We start from the raw sequence: 18,578 nt of genomic DNA, 5'->3' as shown, positions 1-18,578 counted from the left end.
TTTTAATAGACAAGGAACTGAGAGAAAAGACTTTTAGGCAGAAGAGAAGAATGAACACAGCCAAAGAAAATGTTTGCTTTGCTCTTCTATTGTTTATTGCTATGCATAGAATAGAATAGAGTAGAATAGAATAGAATAGAAGAATAGAATAGAATAGAATTGGAGTAAAATATCCTTAAAGAAAGAATACAGAAGAAGAATTTGAGGAATAATATATTTCCTGTAAATGTTGATCAACTTCTTTCACCTAAAGTAGTCATTTATGAATAAATTCTAGCATAAGACTACCTTACAAAGGAGAAGAAAACAGAATAAATATGGTTCTAAACCTGTAATTTCAGAACATTGGAACTTTAAAGGGCTGGCAGGAATAAATTTCCATTAAGAGTGAACCTAAATGAAACTACTAAACAGGGTGTTGACCTAAAACTGAGCAAGACTAAAATGGTCTAATGAGTTGTGAAATTTTATGAAACTAGTAAAAATACTATATCTAAATAGCAGTCCTTGAATCCAAAAAGATGCTATCTTGTTTTCAGAAATAATCCAATTATCTTTGGGCATTATTAAAGTTGCAGAGGCAAGTTTTACCTAGAAAAATAATGAGAAATTTTAAGTGTTTTGAGACTAGAGTCCTTGTATTCTACCACTTGGTGTCCTGCTACTAACACAGTACTAAGAATAGAATCCATCCATTCAACAAATAAATGGATAAGTATTTCCGAGAACCTATTATGTAACAGACATTTTCAGATATCGTGAGGCGCCCTTCCTTCTAGGGTATCACACACTCGTGGGGAAGGCAGGTAAGCAAACACACTATTTCTCTCTATAATGATGTGAGTCAATAAAGATGTATTCTCAGAGTGCTAAGAGAGGAAGCCCTTAATAAGCACAAAAATAATTAAAGATCACGCGAATGACAGCAAGCAATATTGTTTGGTATAGAAAGGAAGTCAGCCCAACCACCATCTCTTACGTTTGGCAGCCACCCAAAGACAGGAAGAAGAGAGAAATAGCTTTATAGTGGAAAAAAAGGGAAGGTTTCAGTATGCCCTAATTGGAGACTATTGGCATGGGGAAGTTATAAGTGGACTAACTAGAAGTGGGGAATACTCTGTGATTGATTAGGGGTGCATATTTGGCTCTCTCCAGTTGGTCCTAAGTTGGAAGCAGGGGCAAAAATTAGGGAAGCTGTCAGTTATTGATCAAGAACTGGTTGGTTGGTTGGCTGTTGATTGCTACAAGGGTTGTTGTTTGGCTGTCTAACTGATTGCTACAGATTGTGGATCAGAGTTCTGTTTTTATACATTGTCTACTTGTATATTCAGTCTCTCAAGTGCATATTGATGGTGAAGAAGAACTTAATTAACAAATTAGTTTCAAAGTCCAACTAACTTGCCCTCTCATTTTCCTTCCTCTCTTATAACGTGAATCTAACTTACACTTTTAAAACGACATATAAAAGAAGTAATTAGCTAATGAAAACTTGTTTAATTCCCAAAAAGACTGAGTTATAATGTGGGAAGATCAGTCCTACTGCATAGAGAATAATAAATGAACAGATTGGCCAATTCAGAGGCTTATGATAAAAAAATTATTTTTTAAAAGCTAAACATGACAACTCATAATGGCTGTACTGGTACATTAATGATTATATTTTAAATTTAAAAAATAACTAATGTATTTAGTTAACAAAGTGGGAGGCACTATTATCACCTAACTATCAAATAATTATATTCCTCACATATCCCCCATGTTTCTGTAATTTCTCTTTTTAGTTTATAATCTGGAAAACATCCTTTTTTGATGCACAGTTTTACTGCTTTTTGTTTTTTAGTTCACTTCATCTTCATTTGTCTTGATTCTCAACAAAACAACAATTTTAAAAAGGAGAAAAAGACTGCAGAACAAAAACCTATTCAACCACCTAAAAACTACTTGAGAGTCCAGATGGTGGATCATGTAGGGGGAAGGGGAAAAACAGTTATATGTACCCCATACCCTGTTATTTACTTGCTGCAAGATTACTTAAAATAGCAGATATTTTGCATTTTTGTTATTAAAGACATGTTGCTGAAGGCCGATTTATAAGTGACAGACAAATGTTCAAATGTACTCATAATATGCCATTATGTATGTATCTTCCTTACCACATATATTTTCTTTCTACTGCTCACAGTTTTAAAATGTACAACATAATTTAATATAAACTTAATGGTTCATACTCAATATAGTTTCCCAATTTTATATATAAATTATACCAGCTTTTGCTGTCTTGCTTCAAATAGACTTCAGGAAATATGTGAATTGCTGAGCTCAAAAACTTAAAAGCAAATTATAGTTTCTGATGCAAAGTCATACACTTCTCAAATTGTCATAAATTCAGAATAAAATGATAAGTTCTGCTCTTTAGCAACTTCAGAGGCATCTCAGCTTTTGTTAGCAAACTCTTTTTATATAGGCTGATAAACCTGTAGATCAAGGTACTTTCTCCTTAGACTAAGTGCCACAAAATACGCCAGCTCATATTGGATGAACAGAGCACCCCTTTGGAATAACTTTAAGGTTGCTATAGCAAGCGATATTAACACTGAATATGTGATAAACACAAACCTTCATATGTCTAATTATCTCATTTGTTCGTGGTTCTTCAAAACAATGTTAACTTCGAGTTCACAGATACCCTTCAAGGATTCCACAAGTCTTTGAAATTTTATAAGAGGGCATTTTTCCCATACATTTTCTAAGATTTATTTAAACACATTGGTCATTTCAAATAATATTTTATCTCCATATTAATGTTAATACTTTGTCTTTTAAGTTAACATAATTTTACATTATGTTATACTTTATCTTATATTTTAATTTGATTTTACCTTTAATTTGATTTTCCAATTTTAAGTAAGGTCATCGATTATTTTCATTTATTTCTTTCATCCATTCATCCTTATTACCACTATATAGTTAGGGTTTTTTGTTCCCAACAACAGAATACCTTCTAAGCAGGAAAGGATTTATTAAGGGCATTAGGTAGCTTAAAGAATTTCTATCTCAGACAAAGAACCAAATTTGGTTGCTAGACAGCTAGGAAAATTGCAGTCAGAACGGAACTTCAGTACTTCTCTAGTGAAAACTCCACTGTGGCTTCTGTCTGCCACCTATTACACTATGGATCAAGTATTTGACAGCTATAAGGCACCTGTGCCAGATATCTGCTCTTCCAGATCTGCTTACCCTTCTCCACTCTGCCTTCTTCTCCAAGAAGCTGATCTTCCAGACTCCACTAACAGGCTAATGACCCCTGTAGCTTCTCCTTGGGTAGACCAGGGGGATATTGGGAGAAGACTGGAAAGAAGAAAGAGTGAGTTTTTGGCATTTATTCATTTAGGTTCCTCCCTGTTGTGTTAGGTTGCCTCAGGATGGCTGTGGTCCTCACGGCAACTTGCCTTACACAACTCTCTCTCCCTCTGGATTCCAGTAACCTTACCACCTTTCTCATTTCCTTGGGATAGGGTCGAGGTACATCTCCACTGCTGTTAGACAAGGGTTCTTGCTGTATTCATTGAAATCTCTTACGTACCACTCAGACCTTTACAATTAGTCCCTTTGTAAATAGACAGTGGGTCATTTGTCTCCTGTTGATACTCAGACTGATCAAAACCAGATTTTCATTTTTGTTATTGAAGACATGTTTAGCTATCCCAGAAAAATCAAAATTCTCCCCCACAAGATGCTCTCTCCCTGCATTCAGCTATGTATAATGTAACTTATCTCTGGCTTCCAAATCTCAACAGTCAGTCTGCCTGGTAGACCTCAGATAACATGAAGAACATAAGCTGCAAGGAGTTTGGAAATTTTAGTTTTAGGTTTTAAGCCACAATAATTTAGGAAAACATACCTGAAGGGGATAAAGCAGATATTGCATGAGCCAGCATACCATTATATACTATAAACACTAAAATTTACACATAAATATTTATGAAAAGTTGACCTCCTATGGAGTAGTAGTATTTTCTACAATATTTATCATGCATATGTTTTGTCTGTATTGTTTTATGTAGATATTTAGATTAGTAATCAAAGAGAGCAACTCAGTAGTAACCAAGGAAATGTATATATTGACTATCAATAGCATAATAAGGCTTAAAAGGTCAGGTGAATACTGGTTTTGTTATTTTATATTCAGATTATTTTTATATATACAATAAATAGAATTGAAGTTTATTCTATCAAATGCATCCTCAAAAATGTAGATATGAGGCAGGTCCCGTTTCTTCCCTTGTGAATTCCTTGGGTACTGAAAATATTAGACAGTAGACAATGGACTGTAGTCATAGAGAATATTTTCAGGATGTAGTAGATTGACAAGATAACAATTCTTCATTTCTCCAATGAAGAGACAGATTCTATTTCCTTAATCCATGAATATGGATGAGCTATGTGAATTGCTTTTGCCAATAAGTTATTAGCAAATTGTGGCACAAACAGAGATTTGAAAATCATTTGCACGTTGAGGCTTAGCCACTTGCCACTTTGGGGAGTTCTTGTTATCATCATCGTATGAATAAGCCTTGGTCAGCCTGCTAGATGAGGAGAAACACATGACTCAGCTACCCTATCTGTCCAGATATCAGCTAGCCACGCACCAGAAAAATTTGTAAGGCCATCCTAGATCAGCCAGCCCCCAGTCAACCTGCCAATTAACAGCAGATGCATGAGCTAGTCCAATAGAGATGAGCCAAGGCCACTTCAGATCAAAAGAGACACCACTGAACCCGGTGCATATTGTGGACCCGCAGAATCATCAGCTAAAAAATGGCTGTATTTTCAAGCCACTAAGTTCTGAGGTTTGAGGTTTTTTTACACAAACAAATTAGCTGATATATAAATAGGTACCTATAAGAGGTGTGCTGTTGTTGACTAACCTGAAATATGTGGCACTGGATTTAGGACTGGGTGGTAAATTAAAGCTGGAAAAGCAGTGAGGAAACTGCTGCAAAAGCTGAAGTGAAAGAACAATTGGCAAAACTGTCACCTGTAGTGACACAGAAGGCAGAAAACTTACCGATACACTCGTTGGCATTGACAAGATAGCTCCCAAGCAAAATGTTCAAAGTGCCAGTTGGCTTCTTTCAACTTCAAGGATAAAGTGTGGCAAGAGAGAGATAAGATAAAAAGGAACCATTCTGTTCTCAGGCAGAATTTAAAGGGAGAATGAAGCTGTAGGACTAGGTCTGGAAAACAAAATTGATTTTCATTTCCAGTATGTCCAACCAGCAAAATATTTTCAAAAGAAAATGAAAACAAGCATCAAATCAAGGATGTGTCTGTAAAACCCTTTGTTAAAATCCTGAAAGATTCAAGGGGTGTTGAATGGCCTCTCCGAGGTACACACAAGGCCTCTAAAAATAATGTGTGGTCACACAAAAGCTTAATCCCCAAAAAGGCATTTATTAACTCTACAGAGAGAGGCAGTTTCAAAAACAATTGAGATTTTGGATTTTATTGATTAGAGTGGACTAGCATCTGAAAACCCACCAAAAATTTATGGGAGTTTTATCAGTAAAAGTGCCACTAGTTTAGCTGAAAAGAAACTGAGACTTAAAATTTCAACAACAAAAAATCCTCTGTATCTCAACTCTCTATGGGAGGAAGCAAGCTCAGAAAGCTACTCAGTTGCAAACAAGGCAATTTTTGTGGGAAAAGCAAGAACATTTAAGAAGATAGAAGCAAGAGCCCAAATGATGGAGTCAAGATTCATGGAGAACTATGGACCAAGAAACCACACTCAAACTTAGAAATTTTGCACTGGCAAGTGACTTCTATGGAGCAGAGCTAAGCCCTAGTCAGAAAAACATTCCTGGCTCCAGAGTCAGAAGACCCGACAGCATTTGGCCTGTGGGGTTTCAGAATTGCATGAATCAGTGTCTGTTATCTGCCTCCTGCTCTTCATTTTTTTTGAGCGGAGAAGTCAATTATAATTACCTTATCTATCCTTGTCTCACCATTGTATGTGAGGGACAAATAACTTGTAATTTTAGTTCACAGTTTATGAACTTTAGCTCATGAGAGCAAAAGGAACACATCCAAGAACCATATTCAGACCTTTTTTTTTTTTTTTTGCCGTACGCAGGCCTCTCACTGTTGTGGCTTCTCCCGCTGCAGAGCACAAGCTCCGGACGCACAGGCTCAGTGGCCAGGGCTCACGGGCCCAGCCGCTCCGCGGCATGTGAGATCTTCCCTGACCAGGGCACGAACCCGTGTCCCCTACATCGGCAGGCGGACTCTCAACCACTGCACCACCAGGGAAGCCCATATTCAGGCCTTTTTAAATCATGAGATTCTAGACTTCCATCTAAAGCTGGAACTCAATGAGGCTTTTGGGGAGTCAAGAGGAGATGTGGGTATTTTGAAAGTGAGAGGAAAGTGAATTAATTGCTATCAAAGGACAGACTGTAGTGGGTTATTAAATTGCTCACCATAATCCTTCCTATCATATAAAGGCAGAATCTATTTTCCCACCTCTTGTATCTAGGTTAGTCATGTAATTTGCCATGTAAATGAGACTCACACATGACACAAGCAGAGGGTAGAAAAGCTCTTGCATGTTTGAACTTACTTACTTGCAACCTGCACCAAGGACTTCTGCCACTGTCACCACGTGAATACACTTAGATTAGCCTATTGGTTGATAAGAGACATGTGACCTAGTCGTATTTATAACCCATCTGAGAGTCAAGAATCAAACATGTGAATAAAGTTATCCAGAATCAGCCAGGCCCAAATGACCTTACAATTAACAACTGAGGAATTAGTAAGCCCAGCTGAGTGCAGCACAGCTCAAGGATGGCCTTGCAGAAACTACCTGTATTTGTTACACTAGTTTGTTCCACAGCAAAGACAAAAAAATGCACAGGACTAATCTACTTCGATATAGACACCTAGGTGTAATCTTGAAAGAATAACGTGAAAGTTTTCTATATCTCCTATTGAGAAGTCTGGAAATCTAGATTGCTGAAGATTAGATATTTTTGTTTGTTTGTTAAAAGGAAAACATTTGGGGGGGAAAGTTGAAACTTTTTTAAAAACATATATTGACACTAGCCCGAGAAATACTATCTTAAAAACCAAGAGAATAAATTATATTGGGGGAAAAAAACGTAGAGTTAGAGTTGAAAAATGTTGGAGGAGGTCATTCAGAAGATGTGACTGCCTATAGACACAAAAGCTGAACCCGGGCAAGTGGAGGCTCCTCGACCCCTCCTGTCTTTGGAAAGTACACTATGCTCACTGTTTCCACAGTGGGAGTCGTTCTCAAGGATGCAGCCTTGAAAGAACAATATGTTGTTGAGACCATCTGGATGGTATATGTAACTGAACCCAGTTAAGGCCTCTATATAAACTTTGTAGATTCTGGCAGGTGGGTGAAGACAAGAATCGTACATAAATTATCTTACTTATTAGAACTGCCACCTATCAATCTGAAGTGGTCTGCCTTTCTTTGGTCTCTCCTTGCCCTCTGTACATGGGGCCCAATTTTCAAACCAACAAAAGACCTAGTAACCAATAAATATACAGGTGACCTAGAGTATGTAACTTGACAGTTCTTTTCCTCTGCTGCTTATTAAGTAAAATAAGGGAGATTGGATGAGATGAAATCTGATTTTCCATCTAGCTTTAAAATATCTTTCCAATTCCATTTCAAATTTTGATGACTGTCTGACCATTATGCTAATAACAATGTCTTCCATAGCAGTTGAATTCACGTAACTATATTCTTTGCTAGAGGTATGTATGGAAGATTTATATATATATTTCAAGAAAGAAAATATGCACATTCCTAACTTTATTTATCTATCTATCTATATTGAGAAATAGAGGTCCGTATTTTCTAATATTAAGCAATTAGTAGTTTCACCAATCAGTCTATTGAAAAGTATTCATGAAATGCCTATTACATGTACTGTATTGTGCTTGACACTTTATAGGATATAAGAGGTGTTAGACCTAGAAATTGACCTCAAAGACCTTACTATTAATTGGAGGACAAACATATTTACTTATTAGAAAGCAAACTACAAGCTAAAACATAATACATGACAAATACCAGAGACATCACATAGGTCAGTAGAGCTTAATGGTGAAGAGAGTCAGCTCTGGAGCCAGACTGGGGAAATCTGATCCTGGCTCCATTACTTACCTGCTGTGCAGCTTGGACAAGTTTTTTGACCTCTCTGGGCCTATTTCCTAATCTATAAAATATGTATATAAATCAATAGTACCCACCTCGTAGACCATTATAGAGAATTAACATATACAAAAGGCCTACAACTGTTTAAATGCTAATACATATGAAGTCCTAAGCACAGAGAAAACGTTATGTAAGTATCGTGTATCTAAACGTAGACAGTAAGTGGCTGGGAATGATTAGCTACTCCACATGTACTGTTCTGAGAAGAAACAAAACCCAGCCCACGTATGCCTTAAATTTTAAAAATTAACAAATTTTTAATTAAAAAAGCCAGCCAACTTCCTGTTTTTAATTTCATACTCCATCTGTTAATCAGTTTTCAGAATTGGACAAAATTCCTTAAAATTTTTATTGCCTCAAATATTCCAATGCAGTTTTGTCATAGTAGTTTATATTATGAATGAACTCTAATGACAAGAAGTATGAAGGGCATATTTTAATCATAACGCTCATGTTCAGCCTGCTCTGCTTTCAAATGGCTGTTAGAATCTATATAGCCATAGCTGATGCATTATGATAGGCATATACGTGTAAACTCCCTATCTGTGCTGCGTGATAATGTATCTCTCCCAGTAGACTGACACCCAGTAGGCACTCAGTGAGTATTCTTGGAATAAATTACTGAATATATTGAAAGTAATTTTAGATGCTGTAGGATACTAAAGGCAATATTAAAAAGTACAAAGCTAAGTAGGAACTATTATTCAGATGGGAGTTCATTTTTTTAACTATGTACACACATAAAACAAATTCTGCAGGTAAAAAATTAATAACTCATTAAAATTAATTAATAACTCATTCAGATATTGAGATATAGGGAAGTCATTTCTAGCTTATACATGAGTTAAGCTGAATTTTATGCTAGCTAAAATAGCCTGTTTGTGGCCCATCATACGTACATTGTACATCTGCTTTAGTTATTTAAGAAAAGGGCACATGGACCAGAAGTAAAAAATGTCCATGTTAAAAATAAAGATTAAATGCCCCTCTTCCTGGGATGCCAATGCTGGTACTCCTCTGATGATAAACACTCCTTTCCCAGCTGCCAAGACCATACTGACTCACTGCATACATGCTGGTCTGTTCTTTTTTCAAAACATTGAAGAAATGTAATCCCGACTTCTGTAATGTTCTTTGTTCTGACAAGATGTAAAACTGTGCTGAAAACTCTGCTTCTCAGAAGCATCTTCTCAGAGTAATCTGGGAAGATGGTTTCCAGGCTAGTCCTTAGTTTGGCTCAAATAAAACTCTTCTATTCTTATTATAGATTATTTATTGATTATTTTTGTTAACAGAGCCTAGAAGTTTATAGTGCCACAAAATTCACCTTAGAAGTGATTCTCAGCACAAGCCTGTGGCCGTAGGCCTTAAAGTGTAGTCTCTGGATGGCAGCATCAGCATCACCTGGGTGCTTGTTAGAGATGAAAATTCTCAGGCCCTATCCCTGAACTGCTGAGTCAGAAACTCTGGAAGTGGGCCCAGTAATCTGTGTTTTAATCAACTCTGCGAGTGTGTCTGTTGCGTGCTAAATTGGGAGAACTCTGGCTTAGAGCAATTTTGTGCTCCTCAAGGGCTTTACTTTCAGACTTCTAAAAGAATGACATTGTTCTACCTTGAAAGGAAATGACAATTCTTGGGTTATTTTAGGACCTGGTTCCAATACAAGCATACCACATTTTACTGCACTTGGCTTTACTGCACATTGCGGATTTTGCATATTTTACAAATTAAAGATTTGGGACAACCCTGCATTGAGCAAGTCTATCGGTGCCATTTTTCCAACAGTATTTGCTCACTTTGTGTCTCTGTGCCACATTTGGTAATTCTTGCAATATTTCAAACTTTTTTATTGCTATCATATCTGTTATAATGATCTGTGATCAGTGATTTTTGATGTTATGTGTCAGAAATATTAAGATTCACTGAAGGCTCAGATAATGCTTAGTATTTTGGCAATAAAGTATTTTTAAATTAAGATATGTACATTGTTCTTTTAGAAATAATGCTATTTACATACTTAACAGACTACAGTATGGTGTAAACATAACTTCTATATGCACTGGGAAACCAAAAAATGCATGTGACTCGCTTTATTGCGGTGGTCTAGAACTGAACCTACAATATCTCTGAGGTATGCCTGTATTACAAAAATAAAAATACAAAAAGGCAAGCTCAGTCTTATTTTCTAAAAACAATAAAATGGAACTGTTATACCAGGGAAATGTTTTCAAACACTTGGGCAGGACTTTTTCTAATGTGTTTTACCACATAAGACTTTTTCTAATATGTTTTACCACATAACTTATGCTAAACATATTTTTTTTCCTTTCTTTTCATAACTGTTGCTTTAGTGAAGAGAACAAGAAATATCACATAGTACACAGGGAAAAGTCACCAAAGAAAAAAAGCCAAAAACTGAAGGTTGAAGAAGAGGTTAGTATTGAATTTCATTTCAAATACATAAAGATTTACAAAGCCACAAAATTCATCTAAGGAGGAGCTTGCATAAAATAAAAATAATTTATATGTAAAATGGAAGAACTGATTTTCCCAATTTAACTTCCATTCAGAGACACACTTGTAAATTAAAAGCAGAGTAAAGGCAGGGGTAGGGGGAAGACAAAGGGAATTTAGAATTCACAATCTTAAACTATTGCCAAGGTACTGTCTACATTACCATTTTTAAAAGTAATTGAGCATCTGTATAGGGAATAGCAAAGTATTAACCACTTTGGGAATTAGAATCTAGTATAGCTCCTGTTTTCACAGAGGACACAATCTACTTTGCAATGAAAGTGCAGGTTAAATGCCCTAGAGAGAAAACATAAATTTCATACTCTAAGAAACAATATTGTAGCCAGTTTTTTCCAATGGCCCACAAAAGTATCTCTATTTTATCCAGTAAGATAAGATGATGTTGGTATATAATGCCTCAGACATATAGTAAGTGCTTTGTAAGCATTGTTATTAAACCTTACAGTACATTCTATTATCTTTACTTTCAAGCTGGAAATATCAGCTCCTTAAATGACTTTGTTAATATACCAAGGAGAAGGAGTTAGTGAACAAGAAAAAGAGAAGACACAATTGTCCACTATGCTAACAACAAAGGTTTCAGAGTTTGTCGTAAGAGGATTTAAGTCACCTAATGAGGAACAGTGGGAGACTATGGGACATATGATAATGAAACTGTAAATAAGAAGCAATGTATCAGGAGAATTTATTGAGCTCCAGAGCCATGTAAGTTATTCCAGAACATGTTAGCATGTACAGGAGAGGCAGCAAAAGCCTGCAAAGCTTATGTTTCTTCTCTGATGGGTGGGAGGATAAGATATGTATAAGAAAACTCAGAACAAGGTAAGGGCCAATTTTATGATGGATGATGAGGGCTACAGGGGTCAATGTCAATCAGAAAAAGATTCACATTGGCAGGTGGTATCAAGGTTAAGTTAGTTTGGGATTCCTTCTTCAGCTGTTTTTTAAGGATAAAATCATTATCTCTCTTGCTGCTTTCCTTTTCCTTCTCTTCCCACACTCCCCAAACCACAAATATTAAAGAGCTTACAGTGGTAAGGTAGAGGTAATATGATTTAAAAAGTTATAGAGTAAATGATAAGAGAACGGGGTATCATCAGTAGTCTGTTCTAAGAAACAATCAACCAAATAAGTGGAGGGGGGAAGAAAACGAGAGGAAAGGGCAGGGGGCAATTTTTCCATACAAAATGTCAATGGTTCATCATAAAAACAAAACTCAAATCTACAGAACTAATTAGAATTGCCACCAAGTTTGTCAATGGAACTGTAATTCTTACTAACTCACGCTCAGACATCCAAAATGGTTTACAAAGTGACTTTGCACACATTTTATTATTAATTCACACAAAAAACTTGGGTAGAAAACAGCTGCTCGAAAAGCTTGAGTGACTTGAGTAAAAGCTAACAGCTAGATGTTGGATAGAGCCAGAACTTGAAGCCAAATGTTCGAAATAGTGCTCTTTGAAGAGCCAAAGGTGAAGACGTTCTGGTCTATATTACATTAGAAAATGAGTTCTGAAGACGGAAGTAACTGCCATTTGTTGAGCACCAGCTGTGTGGTAAGTGTTTTGCTCTCTGAGAGGTCTTCCAAGCCCAGCTGCTGAGTCCTAGGACCCATACATTATTATACGAGCCTCTACTCATATAATCAAGAGCCTCTTCCTGTCAATACCCCTAATAAATAGAATAAGGTGGAAGTGATGCTGTATAACCTCCCAGGCTGGGTCAGCTCAGAAAAGACAATAGTGTTTTTGCTTCTCTCTTTCTCTCCAGCATCTCAACCACCATGCTCTGAGGAATTCAGGCCATATACAGAAGCCATATGTAATTGTTCTAGACCACAGTCTCAGCTGACATCCCAGCCAACATCCAGCCTGATCTCCAGAAATGTGAGTGAGGAAGACTTGGCCAGGCACTGTCTGACTGCAACACATGTAGACCCCGAGTGAGAAGAGTCGCATCGAACTTAGTAAGCCCTCAGAGTCATAAGAAATCAAATAATTGTTGTTGTTTTAAGTCATTAAGCTTTAGGGTAATTTGTTTTACAGCAAAGAACAACCAGCACTTCATTTTTTACCTGAACTATTTTGTTACAGAAGGCAACTAATTCAACTTGTGGGTGCTCTGTGGAAACCAACCAGATGATAAATATGTACTACCTGGTGAAGTCTGAAGCCTCATTGGGCATGGACAGGATTGCGAGGCAATGGCAGGGATGGCTACGTAATTTGTGGGCCCCAGTGCCAAATGAAAATGTGTGGACCCTTGCTCAGAAAGCAGGAAAAAAGTGCTCTTAATGCACATGGAAAGCTTTCTTTCATTCACAGCACCTTTAACCCTTTGTTTTTTTATTTGCTATTCATGCCACTTTCAGTAAAGAAAAATTAACATTTTAAATGATGAGCATGATTTTTACTGTTTGTATTATGCGATGCTAGTTCAAATGCAAATATCAAAACATTGAACTTACATGCGGAATCACCAAAATTACACAACTCATATTATATGGCTCGTTCCCAGAGGGTACCACAGGCTGATAGAAGAGAGAGATGCAAGCCAGACTCAGAAAACCTGGAAGAAAAAAGAGAGGACCCTGGCCCACCCCAGGGTAAAGCCAGCCTAGGGAGTGTTCTGGGGCACAAGGACTGTGGGGCGAGTGTAGATCCTAACGGGTGACACAGGTGTGGGGCTGTCCAGTGATGCAGGGCATAAGTGCTGGCCTGCAGCAGATCCCAGAGCTGTTCCATGGAGGAGGCGGATTTGGAGAAGTCAGCCTCGTGTCTCTCTGGTGCATGGGCAAGCCCACCATGACACACAGGCGACCCCGAAGGATCTTTAAACTTCTGTGCTGGGAGGCACTCATACCTGGATTAAGGGTGGACAAGAGGCCAGACGCAGTCTCCAGTCGATGGATCACAGAGCAGGGACTGCTAGTCTGGGGTAGGGATGGTTAATATCATTCCAGGCCCCAAGACGTTGCAAGTTCCAGGCACCCACCCCGACCTTCCTGCACCCACACCCAGGCCCCGGTCAGGGATGGAGGATGGCAGAGATCACAGGGTGGGGGTGGGGAGAAGGAGATGAGTGGGGCCCAGGTGGCCAGGGAGTCAGGGAGCAGGGAGAACCAGCCAGGGAGACTGCAGCGAGCCAAGGCTCCAAGCCCCTGTGCTTGCTCCATCATCTCATGAGATTTCGCTGACAAAATGCTGAAGATGTCTGTTAGGGATCTTGGAATGGAAAAGAAGACGTATTGCCATAGTATACAATAGTCCCCCTTAATCCACTGTTACATTTTCTAACGTTTCAGTTAGCTGTAGTCAACCATGGTCCAAAAATATTACATGGAAAATTCCAGAAATAAATAACGTGTGTTTTAAGTAACCAGCCATTCTGAATAGCATGATGACATCTCACACTGTCCCACTTTGTCCTGCCCAGATGTGAATCATCCTTTTGTCTAGCATATCTGCCCATTGGTCACTTAGAAGCCATCTGGGTTATCAGAGCACATGTGTTCAAGCAACTCTTATTTTACTTAATAATGGCTCCCAAATGCAAGACTAGTGTTGCTGTCAATTCAGATATTCTTTTACTCTGCCTAATTTATAAATTAAACTATGTATAGGAAAAACATAGTATATATAGGATTTGGTACTATCTGCAGTTTCAGGCATCCACTGGGAGTGTTGGAACTTATCCCTTGAAGATGGGAGGAGACTCCTGTATATGCTAATATAATCCCTGGACTGGGAGATAGGGTTTCTGAATTCTGTTCCATTGTCCTTCTTAATTTTATATCTTTGGGGCACTGATCTTCTCATCTAAAAAATGAGGGTTTGCTTTGTGATTCCACAAGTCCAGTTATTTATTCTTTAATAAATATATACTTAGTGTCTGTTAGAGGCTGGGGAATGTGCTAAATCCTGAAATTACAGGGGTGGACAAAAGCAAAAGGCAGCTTATAATGCCATTAGGAAGAAGAATAGTCAATAAGTAATTACAAATGTAGTTCATCCCATAATAGAAGCAAAGGAGGTAATGGGAGCCCCTGGGGGTGGGGAGTCTTCCTACACACTTCATCCTCTTTGAAGTGTGTATAGGAAGACTTCCCTGAGGAAGGAATGTTTAAGATGAAACTGGAAGGATGATCAAGAATTAGTTAAGTAAACTGTTTCTTGGTTTGTGGGAGGGAGAAGAACAGGTTGCACAGAGACACGGAGAAAAGGCAGAAGAAGGGCAGGGCATTCGCAGCAGAGAGAAGAGCATGGGCTGCAGTACTGACTCTTGAACAGATACTGACTATGTGAGTAACACACAGCCAATGCTAACATACTTAGGGGGAAAGAAAGTGGGTTCTGACTGACCCATGGGAATGTGATGACTTAAAACTGCAAACCAGCAGTGCAGTCTCAGAAGCAGAAGGAGCAGACAGCAGACAAAACAAGTATTTTCCCCAAACACAAAACCTGAGATAAGGATTTGGGTTCAAGGAGTTCATTTTGGAAGGTATTGCAGGAAGCTCATGTGAATGTAAGACAGGGAAAGGACGATAGCTAATAAAGGTTGCTCTGTGGGTAACTGGAACTTATTCCTACTGGGGACCCTCTGAGAGATGGAATGGAAAACTCCCTCAGAGTTGCCTCCTGTTGGGTAAGAACGCTGAGGTAGTCTCACCAACTCCCATCCTTCATTGGTTTGGGATTGCTCCAGGGCAGATAACTCCCCAGTACTGCTAGTCTGGCTCATCTGTGAGTACAGTATACTCCCAGGACCAGAGAATGCCTCAAGCAGAGACCAAGGAAGCCATTGACATTTCTCCCTGAAGGTGAATTTCAGGGTGGGCTGAGAGGATGGAAGAGGGGCACAAACATTGTCTGCGACAGTGCCTGATTGAGTGGCTCATTGAGCTGAGAGAGATAGGACATGGAGATGAGGATACAAGCAAATTCTGGAGAACACCATGGCCAAAAGGGGAGAGATATGGTGATAGCTGGTGCTCTCTAGCTCTCAAAATAAATTCATAGATTCACAAAGTTTTAGCACTCAATATTTCCATTACCATCTTACATGAGAAAACTGGACCTGAGAGGAGTTAAATCACTTGTCCAAAGTTTCACAGCCACCAGGGGTCTGAGTCTCCTAACATTTGCCCCTGTCTTCTTCTTTTTACCATTACATTCTTCTTCACTGACATGGCTTTCACCTTGAAAAGAAAGAAGAGGAAGAAAAAGAAGGGGAGGAGAAGGGGGAAGGAGAAGAGAAGAAGAAGGAGCAGTAAAAGCAGAAGGAGAAGAAGAACAAATGGGGATTGGCATGATCATCTTCATCCAGACAGGACATAATCAGCCCCTGGGAAATGGATTTACAAGTGAAGACAAAAGTCAGCAGTCAGAATGAGAAGACCTCCACCTTCTTAAAATGTATATAAATATTTTCCTGCAAGAACTCCCTCTTTCTCCATTTTCATATCTTCTATAATTCTGAAGAAGTACAACAAAAAAATTTCCAGAGAATTCTGCTACTGTGCTCTATATGTACATTAAGGTATACAGCATTTAAGGGAGAAAAACTGGATTTCCCCAGTTTGGTAATAAAGAGTGAGACTAAAAATTTAAGTGCAGCCATGTACCAGTAATTCTCCAAAGAATAAACATATAACAGAGGAACAAAATTCTACTAAACTCAGATACATCATGGGCTTCTAGAAAATGATTTAAAGAGCCAAAAAATCAATATTGACACAACATGTAATCATTTATAGGAGGACAGAGTTCTCAGAACTGTATTTTACTTGCAGTCTAAAATTATATCTCGAAATAGTACGAGAACATGGCTTTAGTCAATGGAGAGATTCTGCTGGCACAGAGTGATTTATTCAAGGAGTGTAGGAAGATTTGAAATAGTAAAACCTTCAGTTTGAAAGGTTATTTTCTCTGCCTGGACTATAATTATATATGAAGGTAAAAATATGACATGAAAAAATAAGACATCTGCAAATTAAGGATACATTATAAGGTGAACAGAAATTTTTTAAATAAGGTGAACAATAGAATTTTTCATTAAAGATATCTAACATACTAAATATATACTTGAATGAGGTCAAATTTAAGAGTAAGTCACTGTAATTGCTTCCATGATCAATTTTAGAAAGAAAAATGCTATAGAGGAGTTATTTTAATGATGGCTACGTTTTCTAGAAGCCCAGGTGAGTTTTTGGCATATATCTCAACCTTTCCTAAGATCTTCCCAAAATGATTTACTATGCCCAAATCTTTCTATTTAAACAGCTTCAAAGGATCAAGGTTAATCTTGAATAGCTCATACATTTCTAAATTCAACTTCTGTCGGACTGATTTATGATTTTGAATTGGACTTACGTCAATTTGATTTACGTTTCTGCTCTTGGCTGAGGCTATGTGTACTTACCATAACTGAGTTGTCACAGAGAAAGAAGATCCACAGGGACAGAGATGATATACCTCTCAAAGGACCATTAATGGGAAATAACAGAACAAGTCTTGTCCTTTGCTTTCAGTGGCCCATGAGCTTCAGGAAGTGGATGTCTTGCAGTACCAGGGATGAATTCGGTGTGTAGACGCCACTGAGATAAGTAAATAGATATATCCTGTGCATTCTGGGAATGGGACAGTTCCCATAAAGTTCCTTTTGAACTTTCAAAGAATGGCTGAGTTAGGATACCATTTAAGATTCATCACTTATGACCATTAAGAGATATTACAATTGTGTTCAGTGCTCCTTACTACAGAGCAATAGCCATTACAGTTGTCTTGATTTTTCCCATTTTAACATAGACATTTTTTTTTGTCCCAGGGAGAAATAGTTACCAGGGTTTGGTGGAGAAAAAATGTGTAACACAATATTTTACCATCAGTATTCACAGAAATTTCCTAGCCAACAAACTTGAGAACTTGACAGTAAATTACTGACCTTTTTTAATACTTTGCCCTTTTAGGAACAAGATAGTAATTTTAACATTAACAACTGTTGGCCAAGATATAGAGTCCTATTTTCTCCATTTGGGATCTGCCATTATCACACATATTCCTCAAAGTCTTGTTATCACTGCTAAGCATAATTTAACTATTTTCTTTCTCTTTTTATTGTTAATTACTGTATTTGAATTCTACATATCTAAAATAAAAAATAAATATAGACTGTAGGTTTCTATTAAGGATGTCAATATTTTCTCGGGTTATCATCCAACAGTGCAATGACAAGATTCCCCAAATGGTCTTTTGCTTATCTTTGATTTACAAAGCATCTGCTGAAAACATTACCTCTTTAACAGGTACAGTATAGTTTCTGCAAATTGCCACTGTTATTACCTCCTAGGAAAACACCAAAAGTTAACTTGAAGAATATGTTTTGAAATTTTTTGAGAGGGAAATTGTTTCCACTGAATAGCTTCAGAAAACAGAACAAAAATATACCATGATTTTCAAGGACCCTGTCAGTGCCAGAAAATGTGCTTGTCTAAGTAGACCCTGAAGTACAAAACAAGACCATAAAATTTTACATTTTCTATAAACTTAAAACTATGACCATCAAAAACTCTCTGGCCACTTTCTTCACTCTGGATAGCAGCACTCAAATAATAGGGTATCCAGAGAGTTATGAAAGCTTACTCCTTACAGATCTTTAATAAAGAAAACAGCTTTGTCTTTGGACCGTTTATGTACAGTTCTCTAACTGGAAAAATGTTCTAAGCCAATTGTAAAGGCCTAATGTCTTCCTAGAATTTTATATAAGTTATATGCCCAATCCCAGA

This window comes from Phocoena sinus, chromosome 3 (genome assembly GCF_008692025.1).
Source record: "Phocoena sinus isolate mPhoSin1 chromosome 3, mPhoSin1.pri, whole genome shotgun sequence".
NCBI lineage: Eukaryota > Metazoa > Chordata > Mammalia > Artiodactyla > Phocoenidae > Phocoena > Phocoena sinus.
Note: the sequence above shows the minus strand (reverse complement) of the source record.